The following is a 19,480-nucleotide window of genomic DNA, read 5'->3' as shown; positions in this document are numbered from 1 at the left end:
GCCCAAAGTCAGTGGAAGGTTCAGATCCACAGTTCAGCAAGAACAAAACCACATTGCTGTGGGGCAATCAGCTGTACCGTGTACCAGTGGCCAGAAAGAGGTGCAAGCACCGCAGACTGCAAACAACATCATTTTGAGTTGACAGCAGCACTAGAGGCACTGGTCGAAACCACCTTTTGGGCACTGTAGACCCATCACTTGTATCCTTCATGTTGCTGCGAAATGTGCATCCTTTTATAAAAAAGGTAATTAAACAGTTTAAAATTTATGAAATTGGAGTACCCAATTATTTTTTTCCAATTAAGGGGCAATTTAGCGTCGCCAATCCACCTAGCCTGCACATCTTTGGGTTGTGGGGGCAAAATCCACACAGACACGGGGAGAATGTACAAACTCCACATGGACAGTGAACCGGGGCAGAGTTCGAACCCGGATTCTCAGCTCTCTGGGCAGCAGTGCTAACCACTGCACCATGTCGCCCACTAAACAGTTTTTAAAAGAAGCGGAAAAGCTCTTGATCCTGGTGGATTGTGTGCAAGGGTCACATGGTAATTTATGGCTCCATAAAACAAGCCATGCCTGGAAAGCAGTGTTAAAAGTTGGTTTTGCAGGGCAGCAAGGTGGCGCAGTGGGTTAGCACTGCCGCCTCATGGTGCCGAGGTCCCAGGTTCGATCCCGGCTCTGGGTCACTGTCAGTGTGGAGTTTGCACATTCTCCCAGTGTCTGCATGGGTTTTGCCCCCACAACCCAAAGATGTGCAAGCTAGGTGGATTGGCCCTTAATTGGAAAAAATGAATTGGGTGCTCTAAAAACCTTTTTAAAGTTGGTTTTGCTTCAAGAAGGTGAACCAACTGCGTGTGAAAATAAGATAAGCCTCCTTGCAGCTCAGTGCCAGTGCACAGCTGAACGTGTGAATAAGCTGCTTCCAAGTTGCTCTACATGATGAAATTGAGAGCCTGCAAGTGTTCCTCGATCCTGCCTGAAGAAACACCACACATGTAACCTGGACCTGGAGCCACTGACTTTTAACCTTTGGCAGAATTCCTCTATTTTTTATGTTGCGGGGGGGGGGGGGGGGGGGGGGGGGTGTCAAACCAGTGCTCCTAGAATTAAACAGTCCATCTTTTCACCTACAAAAGAGAGTGACTGCATTTCCAAAGTAATCCATTAATAGCAAGACACTTCAGGAATTCCTGTCATGACGACAAGCTTTTTGCCTCTCGTACCCCTCATGGCAACATTCCCCATCATGATACCAGCTTAAAAAGTTAGTTAAATTTTCTCTTTTCACTGAACTGTGTATCCTTGTACGAGTCTTTGTGCCTTTTGAGAGGAAAGCTGACAGCCAACAATATTTTGCGTAAATAACTGTTCTTTGGTAGGAGAAGGTCCATACAGTCAATTGAGGTCCAAACCTTTTTACTCCCTAAACAAAGGGTCTTTGGGGTTTCCAGTGTTAAAAGCTGCATATGGGAGGCACGGTAGCATAGAACATAACAGTGCAGGAGGTCTCCTATTCGGCCCATCGAGTCTGCACCAATCCACTTAAGCTCTCAATTCCACCCTATCCCCGTAACCCAATAACCCCTCCTAACTGTTTTGGTCACTAGGGGCGATTTATCATGGCCAATCCACCTAACTTGCACGTCTTTGGGCTGTGTAAGGAAACCGGAGCACCTGGAGGAAACCCATGCAGACACGGGGAGAACGTGCAGACTGCGCACAGACAGTGACCCAGCGGGGAATCGAACCTGGGACCCTGGCGCTGTGAAGCCACAGTGCTAGCCACTTGTGCTACCATGTTGCCATTGTGGTTAGCACTGTTGCTTTACAGCTCCAGGGACCCGGGTTTGATTCCCGGCTGGAATAACTGTCTGTGTGGAGTCGGTACGGTCTCCCCATGTGTGCGTGGGTTTCCTCCAGGTGCTCCGGTTTCCTCCCACAAGTCCCGAAAGACGTGCTGGTTAGGCAAATTGGACATTCTGAATTCTCCCTCTGTGACCCGAACAGGCACCGGAATGTGGCGACGAGGGGCTTTTCACAGTAACTTCATTGCAGTGTTAACGCAAGCCTACTTGTGATTATAAAGATTATATTATTATACCAGACTGCTCAGAATGTCAATCATTAACCCATCAGTGAGGGACATTTTTGTACTGCTATTGCCAGTGGCATCTTGGCATAACCTTGGAAAACTAAAAAGCATAAAAATAGGATAAAACTCCCATTACTCCATAGAATTTATATTCTGGGATGTAACTGCTTCCCTTTATTCAGGTACTAGTACTAGTCCTCGACGTTTCAAAATCATTACCGTCTTTTTTTTAAATTCCACTTTTACAATCTCCACCTCACCTCCCTTCCTTCCTTTCCAAAATCCTTAGACGCCATGTTGCTGTCCGTAGGTATCATGTTATCACATAACAAAGTAGTATTTCTATCATTAGTATGCACTGTTGAACTCAGTATCTAACATTCTCAGAGATCATTTTGGGATCTAGGAGCTTGTGAGCACAGACAGGAAGACTGGTGGGGGCGAGAGGGAGGAAAGAGAAAATTTTTAACTTAGCTTTTGGAATTGCAAGGTACACCAAAGATGTATGTGCACGTCCACAAGCACTTGTTCTAGAGTTTTTGGTGTTGTCAATATTTTAAATTGACATCCAAGTAACTTCCCTTGGCTTATTTACAGTAAACTGAAAATTTGGCTTCCATGTACAGCTTTTTCAATTACCTTTATAGAATGAGTGCCAATGAAATGGAGAAGATGTGGGAATTTTTGTTGAGTAATCGTCTTTTGGAAAAATGTCAGATTGTTTTTTGTAGTTGTGTGTGGGTGTAGAGTAGACAGTGGAGGGATTATTCGGATAAAAAAAAAAAGGTACAGTATTCCTCCTTCCCACAAATGTGAACTGGTTCTGGGCAAACCAGTTTAAAACAGGTCTAATTTTTTATTTATAATAAGCAGGTTCCTGGATGGCTCATTTGGCAAGTTCCATCCAGTGAGAACAGACAGAAAGTTCCAGGGTTGATCCCTTTGCCTCAGGAAACAGGAAAATGGTGAGAAATTAAAGCATAGAACACGAAACATGCAGATGTTTGGCGAGGGAGGAAATCAGACAGTTTTGGCAGTGATGTACCCACACCCGAATAATCAAGCAATACAGCAATACAGATGAAAGTGAAATCACAAATGAAAGCGAAATGAATGATGACAGATTACATTTAATCAGGATTTTCCCTACAGGTATTTATTGGTGGCAAAAGTCACCACTGGATTGAAGCAACACTTTTCTTTTAAATTAGTTTCTTTTCAAGTAGGAAGAGTTTGAAGGTTAGTGGCACCATTAGAAAAAGAGACCATGTCCTTGATAAAAAAAAATGAACGGGTGTGGCATAGTTTCCAGTAAATTAGATGGTGTGGCTTTTTGAAGGACAGGAGGGCTGCATCAAGGAAACAAAATGCCTTAATTCATAGTCGACTAATAGAATTGGTCATGGGCAAGAGCTTAAAAAAAAGCTTCCATTAACCATCACCACTAAGCTTCCATTTAATTCTATTCAGCACTCTTTTTTTTGCAAACGTACACTTTTGGTCACCCCTGTATTTCCGGGCTCGTGTCCAACTCTTGCCCTCTTTTTGAAGAATAAAGGGATTAAGGGTTATGCTGTCCGGGCAGGAAAGTGGAGCTGAGTCCACAAAAGATCAGCCATGATCTCATTGAATGGCGGAGCAGGCTCGAGGGGCCAGGTGGCCTACTCCTGCTCCTAGTTCTTATGTTCTTATGTTCTGAAACTTCGCATTCACACATCTCAGCTTTCTTTCTCGTCTATTTCTATTATAATTGCATCAAATTATTACTGCTGTGTTGAAGTTCCAAATCTTAGAACCCAAGATAGATCAAATTGGAAGCTGGGAGGCAATTTGATCATTGCTGAAATAAGGTCAGGAGATTTCTCATGTTAGTTTTCCAATTAATCATCAGAAGGAAAACTGAAGTAGCCACAGCAATAAAAACGGATGCTGGTTTAGTGCAAATACCAAACCAGTACCAAACAAACAATTACAAACACTGCCCAGAACACCCCAAAAGACTCTCATGCAGGTCTCAACCAATATGTGAAACATGACCAGTGAGGTAACTACACTTCACTCCAGCTTACTTACACCTGCCAAAATAAATTTGGGTTGCTCATGATTTCCAGCAAGAGGCGTTGGACAAAGATTTTAAACCAGACAAGTGTCAGCCTCTGATCGCTAGCTGGGATACTCCGGATTCGAATCGAGCCCCAAGTCCCACAGTGAGCGCGTTTGGCTGTGTATTTCTTGGCGCTCGCAGTGCATGACTCGGGTTGTAGAAGGGGCCTCAATGGGGAACGTGTGGCCAAGATCACATATCTGTACACGGGGGGGGGGGGGGGGGGGGGGGGGGGCTCCACTCACCAGAACTCCCCAGTGCAGCGAGAGATCGGGGCAGCATTTTTGAATGCCCCAGAAACCCCCCACCACCACGCAGGGCACCCCTGACCTGATCGCACATGCAAAAAGTGCCAACCCAGCACCGTGGCAGCGCCCATGCCAGCTGGCAATGCCACCTGGGCACATTGGCAGTGTCAGGTGGGCACCCAGGTAGATCCCGGGAGTGCAGTCAGCCACGCTGTGCCGCAGCGAGCTGTTTTTCCAGCGGAGCGTGGCCATTGGATCGCGCCCATAGTCACTTATTTGGACCTGGGGAGTTTCTCACCGGTTTAGCCCACACTTAGAATTTTGCTCAGCACTGGGAAGCTGAACTCAGAGATCGGGCAGCCATTTTGAGAGGATGCCCCGATCTCAAAAGTGAACTTGTGAACACCAGCTCCGTAAGAGGATGGCAGCGAGGGAAATAGGTGGAATCAAGGATGGAAGGGGAGCCACGGTGCGGAGTGCGACAAAAATAAATGAGGCATTCAAGGCCTTCTATGAAGAGCTGTACAGATCCCAGCCCCCAGCGGGGGAAGAGGGGATGAGATGATTCCTAGACCAATTGAGATTCCCGAGGGTGGAGGAGCAAGAGGTGGCTGGTTTGGGCGCACCAATTGGGTTGGAGGAGCTGAGCAAGGGTTTGGGGAGTATGCAGGCAGGGAAGGCCCCGGGACCGGACGGGTTCCCAGTGGAGTTCTACAGGAAGTACGTAGACCTGATGGCCACGCTACTAGTGAGGACCTTTAATGAGGCAAGGGAGGAAGGGACCCTGCCCCCGACAATGTCGGAGGCGACGATTTATTTGATCCTAAAGCGGGCAAGGACCCACTGCAACGTGGATCGTACAGGCCGATCTCGCTCCTCAACGTGGATGCTAAGTTGCTGGCAAAAGTGCTGGCTACGAGGAACGAGGACTGTGTCCCGGGGGTGATTCACGAGGACCAGACAGGATTTGTAAAGGGCAGGCAACAAAACACCAATGTGCGGCGGCTCCTAAACGTGATAATGATGCCATCGGTGGAGGGAGAGGTGGAGATAGTGGCAGCAATGGACGTGGAGAAGGCCTTTGACCGAGTAGAGTGGGAGTACCTCTGGGAAGTGCTGCGTAGGTTTGGATTCGGGGGAGGGTTTATTAGTTGGGTTAAGCTCCTTTACAGAGCCCCGGTGGCGAGTGTGGTGACGAATCGGCGGAGGTCGGAGTATTTTCGGCTGTACCGTGGGACGAGGCAGGGGTGCCCCCTGGCCCCCGTTGTTTGCATTGGCGATTGAACATTTGGCCATAACATTGGAGGGAGTCTAGGAAATGGAGGGGGGTGGTCCGAGGGGGAGAAGAGCATCGAGTGTCGCTTTATGCGGATGACCTGTTGCTGTATGTGGCGGATCCAGTGGAGGGGATGGTGGAGGTCATGCAGACTCTCAGGGAGTTTGGGGATTTTTCGGGCTATAAGCTCAATGTAGGGAAGAGTGAGCTTTTTGTAGTACAGTCAGGGGACCAAGAAAGGGGGATAGGCGATCTACCGCTGAGGAGGGCAGAGGGGAGCTTTCGGTACCTGGGGATCTAGATAGCCAGGAGTTGGGGGGCCCTACATAAACTGAATCTGACGAGGTTGGTGGAGCAGATGGAGGAGGACTTCAAAAGATGGGACATGTTACCACTCTCATTAGCGGGTAGAGTGCAGTCGGTCAAAATGGTGGTCCTTCCGAGGTTTCTCTTTGTGTTTCAGTGCCTTCCCATCGTGATCACCAAGGGCTTTTTTAAGAGAGTAGGTAGGAGTATTATGGGGTTTGTGTGGGCGAATAGGACCCCGAGGGTAAGGAGAGGGTTTCTGGAACGCAGTAGGGACCGAGGAGGGTTGGCGCTGCCGAACCTAGGGAGCTACTACTGGGCAGCAAATGTGGCGATGATCCGTAAGTGGGTGATGGAGGGAGAGGGGGCGGCATGGAAGAGGTTGGAGATGGCGTCCTGCAAAGGAACGAGCCTGGGGGCGCTGCTGACGGCACCGCTGCCACTCTCGCCGTCAAAGTACACCACGAGTCCGGTGGTGGCAGCAACGCTAAGGATCTGGGGCCAGTGGAGACGGCACAGGGGTGCAATGGGAGCCTCGGTGTGGTCCCCGATCAGGGGCAACCACCGGTTTGTCCCGGGGAGGATGGACGGGGGGTTTCAGAGCTGGCATCGGGCTGGGATGAGAAGAATGGGGGACCTGTTCATTGATGGGACGTTTGCAAGCCTAGGGGCACTGGAGGAGAAGTTTGAGATACCCCCGGGAAATGCTTTTAGATACATGCAGGGGAGGGCGTTTGTGAGGCGGCAGGTGAGGGAATTCCCGTTGCTCCCGGCACAGGAAATTCAAGACAGGGTGATCCCGGGTGTATGGGTCGGGGAGGGCAAGGTGTCGGCAATATACCAGGAGATGAAAGAAGAGGGGAAGCAGTGGTAGAGGAGCTGAAGGGTAAATGGGAGGAGGAGCTGGGGGAGGAGATTGAGGAGGGGTTATGGGCTGATGCCCTAGGTAGGGTTAATTCCTCCTCCTCGTGTGCCAGGCTCAGCCTGATACAAATTAAGGTGGTTCACAGAGCGCACTTGACGGGGGCGAGGTTGAGTAGGTTCTTTGGGGTAGAGGACAGATGTGGAAGGTGCTCAGGAAGTCCGGCGAACCATGTCCATATGTTTTGGTCATGCCCGGGACTGGAGGGGCTCTGGAGAGGAGTGGCGGGAGCAATATCTCAGGTGGTGAAAGTCCGGGTCAAGCCAAGCTGGGGACTAGCAATATTTGGAGTAGTGGATGAGCCGGGAGTGCAGGAGGCGAAAGAGGCCGGCATTCTGGCCTTTGCGTCCTTTGTGTTTGAGCAAGAGAACACAGGAAAGATTTGGGAAACTGGCATGTACAGGAGGGAGCCAGTGTACAAAGCTCTGTAATATATCGTTTTACCATGTATATATCTTGCTATGTGCGTTTTCTTTCTATTTTGTTACCCCGGGGGGGGGGGGGGTTATTGTTTGCAAGGGTGAAAAATTGTGTTAAAAAACTTTAATAAATATATATATATATTTTTTTAAAGTGAACTTGTGATCCCCCACACATGAGCAATGTCACCCCCCCACATGCCCGCACCCCTCCCCCTTCACATCCCTTTTGGGCAAGATTCTGACTGAGTCGATTCCCAGGACTTGCGTAGATCCCGTGAGGCATGAAGGCTGCCACGAAACCCACGAGAGGCATCCACCGGCCGCACTGCCCCTCAGGCGAGAGCACAAAGTGGCCGGTAGATTGTACCCGTTGTTTTTCTCAAAGCGAATGGAGACCACAAAATTTAAGAAAAAAAAGTGGCCTTCAGGCAGCAGCCATGGCATTCTTACTCGAATCGGTAGGTCATGGGCTCACGTCCCACTCGAGACTAGACCACAACATTTAGGCAACACTAATGCCTTACTGAGGAGAGTTGCAGTGTCAGAAGAGCCACTTCTCGGATAGGAGGTTAAAGGTTAACTGAGGCTCCATCTGCCCTTGGACATAAAAGATCCCATGGCAATATTGGAAAAGCAGGAGAGTCCTAGCAAATTATTTCTCTCTCAACCAACATTATCTAGTCATTACCCAATTGCTGTTTGTGAGAACCTGTTCTATACAAAATGACTGCCATGTTTCCCACTTTCTTTAAAAGACACTTACTTCACTGATATCCTGAGGACGCGAAAGGGTCTATTAAAGTTTTCTTTCACTGCGTTGTATTATTTGAGAGATTCCATAAACTGGACAATCAGGTATTATTGCACATCTTCAACATGTACAGCTTTCCTTGCTCTTCTCCTCCACCTCCATCATCTCCACCCCCCCCCCCCCCACACCCCCAAAACGCCAAGCAAATTCAAAATGTTAAAACAAATACCTCCGTCTCAAAATTTGTGGAAAAAGTGATCACAAAACAGAGAATAAAACCAGATTTATTTTTTCCCAATTAAGGGGCAATTTTAGCATGGCCAATTCACCTACCCTGCACATCTTTTTGGGTTGTGGGGGTGAGACCCACACAGACACGGGTGTGCAAACTTCACACAGACGGTGACCCGGTGCCGGAATCGAACCCGGGTCCTTGGCGCTGTGAGGTAGTAGTGCTAACCATTGCATCACCGTGCTGCCCCATAGGGCCAGACTCTTCCTGCTATTAGTATAGGTTGGATTTGAACACAGGCCAAAGATCAAACATCAGTATCCAACCTATTATTCCCCAAATACCTTGTGTTGCCCTATTATGTATTTTCTCTTATTCACTTTTCTTCCTATGTACTTAATGATCTGTTGAGCTGCTCGCAGAAAAATACTTTTCACTGTACCTCGGTACACGTGACAATAAACAAATCCAAATAATATTTATTGCCAACTTTGGTTGTATTCGTGGAGGTGAGATTGTGCAACATTCACCCATAGTTTGCACGTTTATTGCGTAACAGTCCATTAATTGTCATTTAAAAACAAACTAACAAAAAGAGGGGACAGTCCATTTATAGCCCAGCCTATCTTGCTCATTGGAGCAGGTTTGGACAGCTCTATTCTGGGCTCTATTCCTGGACCAGGGCTCTGGGACTGAAGAGGTTCACAATCCTTTCAGGACATGTGCAGATTAACCCCAAGAGAATAGAGGAGCGGGCAGCACGGTGGCGCAGTGGGTTAGCCCTGTTGCCTCACGGCGTCGAGGTCCCAGGCTCGATCCCGGCTCTGGGTCACTGTCCGTGTGGAGTTTGCACATTCTCCCCGTGTTTGCGTGGGTTTCACCCCCACAACCCAAAAGATGTGTAGGTTAGGTGGATTGGCCATGATAAATTGCCCCTTAATTGGAAAAAGTTGATTGGCCCCAACCTCACTGTGCAGGAGAAACGGAGTGCTTAAAACAGTCCTTCAAACACCAGCACCTTCACCTGGGACTCAACAGTAAATACCCAGTCAACATCCAAGGTTATACAAAACGGCCAAGTACAAAATAATTAATAAGAAACCGTACACAATATGGAACGTGTTTGTGGAAATCCACCTTTCGGAGGGAGATTTAAAAAAGGGTGGATAAAAATATAAACCTCCTGCTGTTGTCAATACATTTCAACAAAACGTTTTTGTCTTTAAGGGCGGGCAGGGACAGATCAGTCTTTCTCTCTTGTAAGGTACCTAAAAATTATCTTAGCCAATTACCAGACAATATAGGTTAGAGGTCAAAACACCATTACTTTTTTTTCTATAAATTTAGAGTATCCAATTATTTTTTCCAACTAAGGGACAATTTAGTGTGACCAATTCACCTACCCTGCATATCTTTGGGTTGTGGGGGTGAAACCCACACAGACACAGGGAGAATGTGCAAACTCCACACAGATAGTGACCCGGGGCCGGGATCGAACCCGGGTCCTTGGCAGCATGAGGCAGCAGTGCTAACCACTGCACCACCCTGCCGCCGTCAAAACACCATTACTATGCAAGGTCCCACTTCTGCACTTTCTTGCAGAAGTGCACCTTCAACTCAGAGATTCCCATGTTGTGCGCAGTAAACCAAACCCTCGAAGAAGTCATTTACAGCTAATGTCCAAATATTAAAACACAAACACGTTTGAAAGTGCGAGATACAGTTGTGCACAGCAAGGCTGAAAATAAGGGGGGGGGGGGGGGGGAAATCTTCATGACATCAGATCAGGAAAATACGCTTTTACAACAATGAAATACAAAATTGCTACTAATAGATTTGATGAGGATTAAGTGAAGGGGCTACAACCTGTATAACATGCAGAAAGCCACAAAGGGCTATTCAATCCCAAGTCTGTTCAGAGCAGCAGCCCTGGGAATAGAAGACTTTCTGTACAATGCATTGTTATTATGGTTGAATGATTGATGTACACTAGTTCAGTACTCCAAAAAGAAAAATGCAACAGGTGGGAAAAAAGATACACCTACAATTTGTTCAATGGTGTACACATAGGCCAACAGGTGGGTAGCTTGTTGCATAACAAAAGCTCAGTTAAGCAATTCAGATAATAAGTCTCACTGAATGGTCTTACGTCATGCTGACAATGTTACTGCTGGTGGGTAGCGGCTCTGGTAACCCAGGAAGGGAAAAGAGAAAGATGAACCAAACAAAAATTGGAAAGGGAATCGAGGAAGAAAAAAAACAAACAACAACCATGAGAACAAAACACAAGAATGCATATCGAAACAACTTTCAGAATGTGACAGAGTGAAAGCAACAAATTTTACTTTCTTTTGTGGCTACTGCAGCACAACATTCATCCATCAAGCTCTCCCTACGTGACCCAACAATGGGCTGGATTCTCCACTCCCCCAGCCATGTGTTTCTTGGCTGTGCGCCGTTCGCTGGCGCTGGGAAGACGTGCACGAGGTAGCTCCCGCTAGGGTACTGCACATTTGAGCCCTGTCGGGGGGTATTTTCGTTTAAAAACCCACATAGGGAAAAAGATTTAATGTGATACAGTTGAAATTAGAAGTTTGTCGACAAGAGTCAGCGGCCTCTCGGGGCTCGGTAAGATGGCAGAGGCAGTCTCTGGGACTCCGAACAATCCACTAAAGGCAGAGATGCTTACGAGCACCTTGGTGACAGAATTTGACAAACACTGACGGGTTGTGCCTGGGGACTTCCGCAAATCAATGGAAGAGGCTCCCATTTGTTTGGCTTTGGAGAGGACCAACGAAATGGTAAAAGGCACATGGAGCCATGATAAAAGACATGGAGATGGCCCTTTCGAGGCATAAGTGACCAGATTGCCTCTCTGGAAGTGGAGATGTCTTTGATGGCCAATGCAAATAATTTTTGGACAAGGAAAAAATTCAGAAATGTGCAAGACAGACCAAGAAATGCACCTGGGAAGGGGTGAGTTGCGCCTACCAGATCTGGGTGTGGAACTGGCGAAGCAGAGGGCCGGGTACAACCGGATAAAGGCTGCCCTCTTTTAGAAGGGGGTGAAGTTTGGGATTTTGTCCCTGCCAACTTATGGGTGACACACCAGAAGCAAGAGTTTAATTTCGACTCGCCAGAGGAGGCAATGGACTTTATGAGGGACCATGGACTGGGGAGTGTGAGGACATTGAACTTGAGGAGTTTTATTTGTTCATTGTAAAGCACATGGGGTGGGCTTCAACAGGCGAGCGGCGAAGGAGAGTTGCTTTTTGTTTATCTTTGTTCGTTGGGAGGTTTGTTGACATGGATGCAGTTGGGAAGGGAGAGATAGCGGCAGACATCGGAGGGCGGGCCTGGAGGGGCACGTTACATGGGCCGGCTGGTCACGTGGAAGTTGGGGGGGGCTGAATGGACCAGGTAAATGGTCCTGTATGTTCATGCATCGGAGCAGTCTGAAGGCGAACGTTGTGTTTTTGCAGGAGACGCACCTAGGTTGGGGGATCAGATGTTCCATTCAGGGCTGGATATGAAGACGAGGGGGCGGCAGTGTTGGTTAATAAAAGGGTGGCTGGGGCAGCATGGTGGCGCAGTGGATAGCACTACTGCCTCACGGCACCAAGGTCCCAGGTTCGATCCCGGTTCTGGGTCACTGGCCGTGTGGAGTTTGCACAGTCTTCACTTGTTTACGTGGGTTTTGCCCCCACAACCCAAAGATGTGCGGGATAGGTGGATTGGGGACGGCACGGTGGCGCAGCGGTTAGCATGGCTGCCTCATGACACCGAGGGCCCAGGTTCGATCCCGGCCCTGGGTCACTGGCCGTGTGGAGTTTGCACATTCTCCCCGTGTCTACGTGGGTCTCACCCCCACAACCCAAAGATGTGCAGGTTAGGTGGATTGACCATGCTAAATTGCCCCTCAATTTGAAAAAAATAATAATTGGGTACCCTAAATTTATATTTTTTAAAAAAAAGACAGGTGGATTGATCATGCTAAATTGACCCTTAATTGGAAAAAAAATGAATTGGGTAAAAAAAAAAAAATTAAAAAAAAGAGGGTGGTTTTGAGGTGGGCAACATTGTGGCCAATCCGAGGAGTGGTATGTGATGTTCAGTGGGAAGTTTATAAAAAAATAAAAATAAATAAAAAAAAAAATTTAGCGTACCCAATTCATTTTATCCACTTAAGGTGCAATTTAGTGTGGCCAATCCACCTAGCCTGCACATCTTTGGGTTGTGGGGACGAACCCCACAAGAAAGCACAACAGGGAAGCACAGAAGGGGTGCCAACAACACAGCCCTCGTTCGCCTACACAACACTGCCTACACGACACTGCCTCCACCTGCGTCCCCACAGCCCATTTCTTACCATCGCAATATTCGCCGCCCAATAATATTCAGGTTCGGCAACATCAGTCCCCACCAACAGGGTCCCACCCACGCACACACAAACCCCAAAATCATCCTATTTGATTTTCCTGAAAATGACTTTGCCACAAATATGGAGAGGTGCTGGGACACCAACAGGAACCTTGGCAGCATTGTCATTGTCACTGCACACGCCCAGCCAGCGACAGCAGCAACACATCCCACCTCTTACAATCCACCTTCACTCCCTCCACCATTCGAACCAAATTGAACCTATATAACTGGGCCCAGCTCCCTACCATCTGGATTCTTAAGTACCTAAAGCTTGTCCCTCACCACCCTGAACGGCAACTCCTCCAATCTCCTTTCTTGCGCTCTGGCATATCAGGAACATCTCACTCTTTCCCATGCTCAATTTATATGCCGTAAACCAGCCAAAATCTTCAGAAGCCCTCCAATGCTCCTCAGCCAACAACGCCATCTCTGCCTCCAGAGACGCCTCCAGAGACACAATCTGGTCACGATGGTCAGAGGGCGCCACCTCCAACTTCTGTATCGTCGCCCCTTGTATCTTTATCCGCCAATCCATCTTGTCCATGGCTGCCCAGATTGGGGGCAAAGCTCCCTCCATTGCCTTCTCCAGATCCTCAGCGACCGCCTGCCACTGCTTCTTAAATTAGTCAGTCAAGAAGCTAAACCAACGTCTCAGTCGACCAAGGGGCCAATGACAGCAGAAGCCTCCGCAATGTCCCACCTGCTAAGGCTCAAAGAACTGGAGTCCAACACAATTCCTTGCCAGATTTCTTTAGTTACCAGACATTACTCGTATGAGGGGGATCTTATTCTCGTATGAGGGGGATCTTATTCTATCAAACTATGCCAACTTCCTCACCAGGAAAAGTGCCCGTAAACCAGGCAAAAAAAAAAGGGCCAAAAGCAAAGTACCCTGGTGGGGGCCACCATCACATCTGCAGCTGCTCACCACATAGCCAGCACCGGACGTCCAACAACGAGGAGTATAACTCAACGACAAATGGGACTTTCCAATGTTTCTAAAGAGTGTGCAAGAGTAATTGCTGCATAACTTGGAGCAAATGGGTATGGATTTTACACAGAGGAACAGCAATTACCGAAATTAATCTTAAAAAAGAAAATTTCCCACTTGAAAAGAAAAACAATGGCAAATGAAGATATAAAACCCAAGGATCAAGAAGTGCTACGTCCTGTGGCATTAGGTTGTTATCAAGAGCACTTGGCAAGGAAAGGTTTTACTGGAGAAGCAACAGGTCAAATTTGCAATTAAGAAGCACTTTTCAATAGGTCCATAGGTACATTCCAGGTTCCTGTTTTAAAACCATCAAATCATTTATCCAATATTTTAAGAATAAAAAAAGGAGCCCAGCCGTCCTCAATCGAGTGATATTAGCCAAGTCCTTGCCCTACATTAGCGTATTGAAATCAGTTTTCGGATACAATGAGCAACATTTCCTCTCCCACCTTGGGCGGGTTTGTGATTTTGCATTGGAATTAACAAAAGCTTTTGTACACCCACTTACTTTATGATACTACCTGCTTTCTCTTCCGCTCCCTGCAACAAAAAAAAAAATCATGCATTATTCACAAACAAGGTGAGGCAATGCCCTGCCCAAGGATTGCTGCCAATACCACTCAGCTAAAATTTGCCACAAGATGCATGAGCTCACCATAAACTGGTACAGATCTAATGGCTCCCAATACAAAAGCAGAGTACAAGCAAAGGTTCGAGGAAACTTTTAACCAAACAAAAGGCTTTGAATTGTCGAACTTTGCCCATTGATGCAGTATTAATCAGAAACAGCAATAGCCAACTAGTTTTATCAGTTACTCTTATCTACAGTACATCCGTACCTTAAAAGCTGCAACACGGACAGTAAAACATTCATTTCAATGTCCAAACACTGACGCTTGTTTCTTTATGCAAACTTTAACAGAACATTTAGAGCTGGGGCAGGAATCTAGTGTCCAAAATAATATTCTGGAATGTCATCTTAACCACTGAAAGGGGAAAATAAAGGACACAAACATTTTGCCAACAGGGCAGCATGGTGGTGGAGTGGTTAGCACTGCTGCCTATGGCGCTGAGGACCCGGGTTCGAATCCCGACCCTGAGTCGCTAGTCGCTGTCTGTGTGGAGTTTGCACATTCATCCCGTGTTCGCGTGGGTTTCGCCCCCACAACCAAAAAGATGTGCAGAGTAGGTAGATTGGCCACGTTAAATTGCCCCTTAATCGGATAAAATGAATTGGATACTCTTAATTTTTTATTTTTTTATTTTTATTTTTAATTTATTTTTAAAAATTTAGTCAGTGGTTTATCTTTCAGCTTTGGACAGCAAGGAGGGAAGAAACAACTTGCATCTATACTGCTTAATCACAACTGCCCAAAACAAATGTCCCCAAAATTTCACTAATGGAAGGAATATACAACAGCAACAACAATTCATAATAGGGTAACCAACTCTAACGGATGCGTGTCTGAACATGCACATCAAGGATGCTTGGGCAGCAGCAAGAGGATACCTTTAGCGATCTCCCCAGGCATTGCCCACGGGAATTTGGGACAAATGGCACGTCCCGGAAAGCCCACGAGGGACACAAAACTACCTTCCAATTTTCTTTCTAACATTTAAAAAGGAGCAATTGAGACACCATTCAAAAAGTTCGCAGAAAAGTTTCCAACATGTATTAGTTTGAAAAGCACAAGAACGTTTGCCTGATACACACTGGAGACTACAGCAAACAGTAATGTATCAGCTTACGACCATGACCACAAGCCTGTACGACACTGCTTGCTGATGGTGATTAATTGGATGGAAGTCCAATTTCATAATCCTGAACCCACCCGTCAATTTGGCTCCATTCTGCCCCTTTTTCTCATGTGATATCATACAAGTCTCAACACAACACACCTTCAAGCTATCCGCTTGGGCAAGGATAGGTGCGGGGTCAGAAGGGATTACCCAGTCCTCACCCAATTTCACAAGCGACTGAACCAGAGACCCAATACATATTAGTTCTCAGGGTGTGTGCCATGTTGGCATGGCAAGCATTTGATTCCCATCTCTCATTTCACAAGTGTGGCAACAGACCTCCGAACATCTGCAATCTTGGTGATGTTCCCACAGTGGAGCCATCGTTGGATAAATTGGCTGAGCCACCAGGAGAACTCTACCAATATTCTGGTGTATATCATGGGAGTCATAGAATTTTTCATACACGGATTTACACAAAACTGCAATGTACATCACAAAATATCAGATCAGAATAATACAAAAAGCATTGAAATGTTCTAAATGAGAAATAGGAGTACAAAGCTGCATTGTTTGCGAATTGTGTGTCACTTTGTGGCTATATTTATCACTAAATAATCAGATCATGTTACCAACCACCCATGCGCCTGCCTAGTTTGATAAGATTTCCTGCAAAAAGCTAGTGTTCAAAAAGCAAAATGCTTGTTTTGGATTTAAAACAGTACTCTACAATACAGACTATCAAATTAATTGAACATCTGTCAGATAGATTTCATAGAATAATACCAAAATAATTCTAAATTAAAATATTCTGAAGCATTAATTTAAAGCTCAGATATATTTAAATATCTACAACACCAAATAATTGCACAGTACCAACATCAAGTATTACATGGACAGACGCGGAAGTGGGGGGGGGGGGGGGGGGGGGTGTGGGGGGGAAATATCAACATTTGACTGTTGACTATAGATAATGCAGATCTCCAAGGTGATAGGATATATTGCACACACATTTAAAAAGATACTGGCATTCTTCCAAAATCAGAATACCTTGACAACCGGATTAGATATTCCAATCAACCACCAAAATGACTAGATCATACGTATTTCCAGATTGTGTGCAGTAAATGACCAACATTAAACTGCCCGTGGGGGCTCTTTTAACTTGCATTTGTACCCACATGTCCTCGATGTGGGATCACTAGGTTTCAGTTTTATAATAGGATAAAACCATTGACTACACATCATACCAAAATGTCTTTGATAAACATGTACATACATGCACTTTTACATAGGAATGGAGTAAAGGCAGTCCTGATTAACAATAGAAGGCTGCTGGATCAAGCAGAACATCAAACGTGTAGCAATAAATCAAGGCATATATGAAATCAAGGCATATGAAATATACCTTCATTTTTTCCAGAAACTTTTCTGACAATAGACCTGGTTACAATTTCAGTTTTTTGGTGCACAAATGTGTCAGCTTAGTATTCCAGATGTGTAGGTTAGGCAAGGTTTATGGGGTTATTGGGACAGGACGGGGCAGTGGGCTTGGATGGAATACTCTTGAGGGTCGGTGCAGCCTCAAATGGGCCAAATGGCCTCCTTCTGCACTGTAGGGATTCGATGATAATGAACTGTAGAGCTCAGAAATCTACATTTAATTTCCCATCCCAGTAGGGTGTGCATCCTACAAAACAATGCCAGGTGCAGAACGATTACCAAATCAATTGTAAAGTGATGGTGCGCTCCCAGTCAAATTATGGTATACAGAAAATATTACAGAGCAGGAAATTCAACCGGAAGTATTTACAAAATATAATGATTAGACAAATAGAGTGCACTCAATTGAGAGTTACAGCATTGTTGAATTTAGCTCTCCCTAAATCTAGCACTCCCTAGCCCCTCTCATAGAATAAATATTGTAGGATGAACTGCCCAAATATCCCATACCCCCTGATAGAAGTTACGGAAATCACTGTAGTATAAACGTCGGACATAGAAAGGGTTAACGTGGGACTTTGTACAGTACTGCCCACAGTAGAGAACAGTATGTACTGGACAGAGACATATGCAGAGGCAAGTTCCTAGCTTACACCTTATACTGTATGCATGTACAGAATTTTTAAAAAAAATTTGCAATTAAGGGGCAATTTAGCGTGGCCAGTCCACCTACCCTGCACATCTTTGGGTTGTGGGGGTGAGACCCATGCAGACAATGGGAGAATGTGCAAACTCCACACGGACAGTGATCCAGGGCCAAGATTGAACCAGGTAGGAGGCAGCAGAGCTAACCACTGTACTACCCATGCATATAGATTTAAATAGACACTTGAAATGAAAATCACTTATTGTCACAAGTAGGCTTCATATGAAGTTACTGTGAAAAGCCCCTAGTCGCCACATTCCGGCGCCTGTTCGGGGAGGCTGTTACGGGAATCGAACCGTGCTGCTGGCCTGCCTTGGTCTGCTTTCAAAGCCAGCGATTTAGCCCTGTGCTAAACTATACAAGACTCCAAAACCTCTTTGCGAGACCGACTGAATTGCACATCATCTTGCTACAGACATCTGAAGTTGTATTCCTCGGGTAAAGATATGTATGGAATAGGTTATATATTTGTATTATCTGTAAATATCTCAAAATTGCTAGGAACTAATGCGCAAATGCTACAGACGGCCATATTTCATTGCTGTAGTAGAGACTGAAATGACGTGCACATAACCAGTTCAATCTGGTTCTTCTTTTGAACCCAGACAGCATGGCAAAATTAAACAGTTTGTGATCTTATGATATTATTCCAACATCTGGGAACCAAAAGACAACAAAAACACACAGCATGGTGGCAGCAAGTGTCTGCGAGTAAACCTAAAGCATTTGAAATAAATTGTGTTGATTTGGGAAACAGACCTACATTACTGCCAGAAGGAAACTAAGTGAATCATGCGAAGACAAAAAACGAAATGTCGACTGGCACAGCAATGAATGCAGTCACAGCTCACAATGAATTGGGGAGCAGATGATGTCGTTGAGGCATTTGCAAAGTGCAGACTGACATTCAATAGCTTCCTAAAAAGGCACTAGCAGTGACGAGAGGGTCAGCTATATCCTTCTGTGGGCAGTGGGTACAGGATTAAATTTAGTTAACAGCTGGGAGCTTATTGAAAAGGACAGCAAAGACCCAGACAAAATAGGTTTGAAAAAGTCAGCACCCATCTCCAGCCAAAATTGAATCATCAGATCTACCGGTCTCAGACAAGGATTAGGCGAGCCGATTGATAACTTTGTAACAAAATTAAAAATGCAGCGAGAAAATGCAAGTTTAAGGACCCACATTAAAAAGGCCGATGGATCGGGCAGCACGGTGGCGCAGTGGGTTAGCCCTGTAGTCTCACGGTGCCGAGGTCCCAGGTTCGATCCCAGCTCTGAGTCACTGTCAGTGTGGGGTTTGCACATTCTCCCCGTGCTTGCGTGGGTTTTCTCCCAGTCCAAAGACATGCAGCTTAGGTGGATTGGCCATGCTAAATTGCTTAGTGACCAAAAAGGTTGAGAAGGGTTATTGGGTTCCGGGGATAGGAGGTGAGGGCTTAAGTGGGTCGGTGCAGACTCGATAGGCCGAATGGCTTCCTTCTGCACTGTATGTTCTATGTTCCAGCAATTTAACCAGTGATTCAACACCCATGTAAACGTACCAACAGAATTAAAAGGAAAGGAAAATGTGAAAGAGAGCTCCAAGGATGAAGAAAATGCATACAGCCTACAAATTGGGTAAATTCCATTGTGCTGAGAGAGAAGCCAAATGGGTGGCTAACATTTTGCCTGGATCCCAAATCCAGTCGTTAAGAGGAATCAGTACCCCATTCTAACAATGGAAGAGATCACACCAGCACTGGCAGGGGCAAAGGTTTGCAGCAAGCACTGGAATATGAAACCAGACATGGAATCTTTGCTGTTGACAGCATTCAGCTTT

General features: G+C 46.2%; 1 protein-coding gene across 7 annotated transcripts in view; it reads right to left on the bottom strand.

Annotated features, from left to right (window-relative positions):
* The window catches only part of lima1a (LIM domain and actin binding 1a), a 164,380-nt gene that overhangs the window by 105,264 nt on the left and 39,636 nt on the right, over positions 1–19,480 (bottom strand). Inside the window, exon 3 of one of the 7 annotated variants that reach the window (XM_072493968.1) lies at positions 14,281–14,312. The exons of the other annotated variants lie outside the window; for them this stretch is intronic. The gene's annotated coding sequence lies outside the window, so the exon portion shown is untranslated. The remainder of the gene's footprint in view (positions 1–14,280; positions 14,313–19,480) is intronic. 7 annotated transcript variants of the gene reach the window in all.

The sequence above is a fragment of the Scyliorhinus torazame genome, chromosome X, assembly GCF_047496885.1.
Source record: "Scyliorhinus torazame isolate Kashiwa2021f chromosome X, sScyTor2.1, whole genome shotgun sequence".
Classification (NCBI taxonomy): domain Eukaryota; kingdom Metazoa; phylum Chordata; class Chondrichthyes; order Carcharhiniformes; family Scyliorhinidae; genus Scyliorhinus; species Scyliorhinus torazame.
Note: the sequence above shows the minus strand (reverse complement) of the source record. Positions and strands in the feature narration are given on the sequence as shown.